This window comes from Hippoglossus stenolepis, chromosome 23 (assembly GCF_022539355.2).
Source record: "Hippoglossus stenolepis isolate QCI-W04-F060 chromosome 23, HSTE1.2, whole genome shotgun sequence".
NCBI classification, from domain to species: Eukaryota; Metazoa; Chordata; class Actinopteri; order Pleuronectiformes; family Pleuronectidae; genus Hippoglossus; species Hippoglossus stenolepis.
Genome location: NC_061505.1, coordinates 6,708,982 through 6,714,539, shown reverse-complemented (window position 1 = coordinate 6,714,539; position 5,558 = coordinate 6,708,982). Strand labels below are relative to the sequence as shown.

The window sequence follows — 5,558 nt, the reverse complement described above, 5'->3', positions numbered from 1 at the left end:
TCTCCAAATATCGCACAAATATATTCATTCAGTGGTTGCATATGATCATCTCAAGTTTTCTTGTATTTACTTCACTAAACTACAATTGTTCATTCGCCGTAATTTACTGTCACACAAGACGAACCTTCCAACATTCACGTCGATGGAATGCACCTGTACTTTTCTCACAGGACAAAAGAAGGGAGTGTACCATGGCACTATGCCAAGAAACTAACTGTAAGCACATTGTTATTTTCTAAGGTGTCACAGCATTTCTGATCGATGTATCACCAATCTGTCACGTCAGTAGACTCTCTTACATTTGAATATATAAAGGCCCAAATAGATGTCGACTGTCACAGAAGAAGAGAGGTTTGCAGTCACTCATATGTGAACTGAGCTGAATCTAAGAGAAAAGTGAACATTTTAAGAACCTGTTCGTCGGAAAAAGAAGGGAATCGATAACTTCTCATCTTGTACCGATCTATATTGGGGTAAGTACAAGTTTAAAACTTTTTGTACAGTTTCTAAATTCATCATCAGTGTGTGTGTGTGTGTGTGTCTGTTGAATGTTTGTCCGATTATTTATTATACTCATTTTGTTTAATGTTTAATTATTGACCCAAAGATGTAACATGTATTTCATTATGAATAAGAAACATTACTACATATTATCTAATACTTAAAATGATAATAATTGATTGACAATTAAATCATAAACCTTTGTTGTTAAATGTAAAATCCTGCATCAACGGTTTCTATTCACCTGATTTTCTAGTTTTGTTTTCTAGTTTTAAGCTCAATTGAAATTTGGATATTATATTTGCATTAATACATTTGTTAAATGTTTGAAAACAAATTGATACAGTAGTGGTTCTTCTCGAATTTTCTGGCGTCCAATTGCTCAAGAACAGCTCAGCCTGGTTAATGCTTAAATTACACTTCGTTCGAGATCGTTGTTGCTTTTCTGTTACATTTCCTGAGTTGAGTTTAAACAGAAAAACTGTTTTTTTTTATTGTTCAGGGATGTTAAGGTTTTTCCATCAAATAATTAATAGATTCTTACTCACTGAATTGAAAAATAGCTGGAAATCTCCCAAAGGAATATTTTTTAGATAGCAGTTTAAAAATAATAGTCTCTCAATTACACTTAAAAAGTGAAAAGTTGAATTGATCACTTTATTTTAAAACGATATCCTAGACATCTGAAATGCATCTTAGTCCCTAAATTTGGAAACAAATGGCCATAGAAAAAGTTTTGGTTGTGCGTGTGGGCCACCAGTTTACACTGCAACCAAAATATGATACAAGTAATTGATGGCATTTCAATGTGCAGCTGAAAGGATCAAAAATAACATTAAAAAAACTAACCAGCATGTCGTAGATGTTTATAAAAAATATGCATTTACTCCATAGTACAATTCAAATAAAAAAAAGAAAATTCTCATCAGTGTTTTCGTAATCACTACAATATTTGGACATTGATAAATGTACACATTTTGAATCATTTTTAACATATGATATACCATATATCAAGAAAGTATTTATCAACATGATCAATACTTATTTAATGAGTTAGACATCTCAGAAACCTGTGTAACAGATAAATGAAACAACTGTCATTAAAGGGTTAAGGAAAACAATGGATTATATTTGTGAAAATTTACCTTCTAAACATATGTGTTAATGTTATGCTATTTCTTTCTTCAAAACCTTTCTTCTATTTAAAACATAGTTCCAAAGAAAAACGTTAACAAAAACTAAACGATGTATATATAATGAAATAAAAAAAAGTTTAATTCAGAATATTGCAAAAATAGTCAAGATGTTTTTGATGGTGTATAAACTCATTCAACAGTTTCATCCGAGACAAGGTAATACATCTCTGAGGGTCAACTAATCCAACTGTGGAACAACATCTCTTCACATTCTGCATCTATCTTGTTTGATTTTGCAGATTGCATTGACAGGATGGGGACCAGAAAGATCATATCAGTTTTCTTGATCCTAACAGGTAAGATAAATAAGGTTGAACTGATTGACTTCAGATTGTCTTGAAATAAATAAGAATAAAGTCTGTAATGATCAATACTATGTGACTTTAGTAAGAGAACTTGGTAGAAACTTTATCTAATATCTTACACAATAAAATATTAAATCACATTAACATATACAGATTATAAGGTGATTAATTGCAACAAACTTTTTAGTTGAACACTTATAACACAGTCGTTTACCACAGTTTATTTTGTAAGTTAATTTATTTGTTCACCACTTAAGCACAAATCTTGTATTTTAGTTATTTACGGATCAGTCCAAACTCAAACAACTGCGGCAACAACAGCTACAACTGCTGCACCAACAGCTACAACTGCGGCAACGACAGCTACAACTGCGGCAACGACAGCTACAACTGCGGCACCGACAGCTACAACTGCGGCAACAACTGCGGTAGCGACAGCTACAACTGCGACACGAACAGCTACAACTGCGGCACCGACAGCTACAACTGCGGCACCGACAGCTACAACTGCGGCAACGACAGCTACAACTGCGGCACCGACAGCTACAACTGCGGCAACGACAGCTACATCTGCGGCAGCGACAGCTACAACTGCGGCAACGACAGCTACAACTGCTGCACCGACAGCTACAACTGCAGCAACGACAGCTACAACTGCGGCAACAACTGCTGCAACAACAGCTACAACTGCGGCAACAACAGCTACAACTGTGACAACAGCTACAACTGCTGCACCAACAGCTACAACTGCGGCGACAGCTTCAACTGCGGCAACGACAGCTACAACTGCGGCACCAACAGCTACAACTGCGGCAACAACAGCTACAACTGCGGCACCGACAGCTACAACTGCGGCAGCGACAGCTACAACTGCGGCACAGACAGCTACAACTGCAGCAACAACTGCGGCAACAACAGCTACAACTGCGGCAACAACAGCTACAACTGCGGCAACAACAGCTACAACTGCTGCAACAACAGCTACAACCGGCAACAACAGCTACAACTGGAGCACCGACAGCTACAACTGCGGCAACGACAGCTACAACTGCTGCACCAACAGCTGCAACTGCAGCACCGACAGCTACAACTGCCGGCAACGACAGCTACAACTGCGGCACCGACAGCTACAACTGCGGCAACGACAGCTACAACTGCAGCAACAACAGCTACAACTGCTGCACCAACAGCTACAACAGCAGCAACGACAGCTACAACGGCAACACCAACAGCTTCAAGTGCGGCAACGACAGCTACAACTGCGGCGACAGCTACAACTGCGGCAGCGACAGCTACATCTGCGGCAACGACAGCTACAACTGCGAAGCAACAGCTACAACTGCTGCACCGACAGCTACAACTGCAGCAACGACAGCTACAACTGCGGCAACGACAGCTACAACTGCGGCACCGACAGCTACAACTGCGGCAACAACTGCTGCAACAACAGCTACAACTGCGGCAACAACAGCTACAACTGCGACAACAGCTACAACTGCTGCACCAACAGCTACAACTGCGGCAACGACAGCTACAACTGCGGCAACGACAGCTACAACTGCGGCACCGACAGCTACAACTGCGGCAACAACAGCTACAACTGCGGCACCGACAGCTACAACTGCGGCAACGACAGCTACAACTGCGGCACAGACAGCTACAACTGCGGCAACAACTGCGGCAACAACAGCTACAACTGCGGTAACAACAGCTACAACTGCGGCAACAACAGCTACAACTGCTGCAACAACAGCTACAACTTCGGCAACAACAGCTACAACTGCAGCACCGACAGCTACAACTGCGGCAACGACAGCTACAACTGCTGCACCAACAGCTGCAACTGCAGCACCGACAGCTACAACTGCGGCAACGACAGCTACAACTGCGGCACCGACAGCTACAACTGCGGCAACGACAGCTACAACTGCGGCACCGACAGCTACAACTGCGGCACCGACAGCTACAACTGCGGCAACGACAGCTACAACTGCGCACCGACAGCTACAACTGCGGCAACTACTGCTGCAACAACAGCTACAACTGCGGCAACGACAGCTTCAACTGCGGCAACGACAGCTACAACTGCGGCACCGACAGCTACAACTGCAGCAACAACAGCTACAACTGCTGCACCAACAGCTACAACAGCAGCAACGACAGCTACAACTGCAGCACCAACAGCTTCAAGTGCGGCAATGACAGCTACAACTGCGGCACCGACAGCTACAACTGCGGCAACGACAGCTACAACTGCGGCAACGACAGCTACAACTGCGGCAACAACTGCGGCAACGACAGCTACAACTGCGGCAACGACAGCTACAACTGCGGCAACGACAGCTACAACTGCGGCACCGACAGCTACAACTGCGGCAACAACTGCGGCAACGACAGCTACAACTGCGGCAACGACAGCTACAACTGCGGCAACGACAGCTACAACTGCGGCACCGACAGCTACAACTGCGGCAACGACCGCTACAACTGCGGCACCGACAGCTACAACTGCGGCAACGACAGCTACAACTGCGGCAACGACAGCTACAACTGCGGCAACGACAGCTACAACTGCTGCACCGACAGCTACAACTGCGGCAACGACAGCTACAACTGCGGCAACGACAGCTACAACTGCGGCACCGACAGCTACAACTGCGGCAACAACAGCTACAACTGCGGCAACAACAGCTACAACTGCGACAACAGCTACAACTGCTGCAACAACAGCTACAACTGCGGCAACGACAGCTTCAACTGCGGCAACGACAGCTACAACTGCGGCACCGACAGCTACAACTGCGGCAACGACAGCTACAACTGCGGCACCAACAGCTACAACTGCGGCAACGACAGCTACAACTGCGGCACAGACAGCTACAACTGCGGCAACAACTGCGGCAACAACAGCTACAACTGCGGTAACAACAGCTACAACTGCGGCAACAACAGCTACAACTGCTGCAACAACAGCTACAACCTGCTACAACTGCAGCACCGACAGCTACAACTGCGGCAACGACAGCTACAACTGCTGCACCAACAGCTGCAACTGCAGCACCGACAGCTACAACTGCGGCAACGACAGCTACAACTGCGGCACCGACAGCTACAACTGCGGCAACAACTGCTGCAACAACAGCTACAACTGCGGCAACGACAGCTACAACTGCGGCAACGACAGCTACAACTGCGGCACCGACAGCTACAACTGCGGCAACGACAGCTACAACTGCGGCACCGACAGCTGCACGACTGCGACAGCTACAACTGCAGCAACAACAGCTACAACTGCTGCACCAACAGCTACAACAGCAGCAACGACAGCTACAACTGCAACACCAACAGCTTCAAGTGCGGCAACGACAGCTACAACTGCGGCACCGACAGCTACAACTGCTGCAACGACAGCTACACCTGCTGCACCCACAGCTACAACTGCGGCAACAACAGCTACAACTGCGGCACCGACAGCTACAACTGCGGCAACAACTGCGGCAACAACAGCTACAACTGCGGCACCAACAGCTACAACTGCTGCACCAACAGCTACAAC

General features: G+C 45.5%; 1 long non-coding RNA gene across 1 annotated transcript; it reads left to right on the top strand.

The window, feature by feature from the left end:
* The first annotated feature begins 312 nt into the window (after positions 1 to 312).
* LOC118102357 lies at positions 313 to 2,425 on the top strand. Its single transcript, XR_007032387.1, has 3 exons — positions 313 to 473; positions 1,937 to 1,993; positions 2,279 to 2,425. It is a non-coding gene; the product is annotated as an uncharacterized LOC118102357 (long non-coding RNA).
* The last annotated feature ends 3,133 nt before the right edge of the window (positions 2,426 to 5,558 follow it).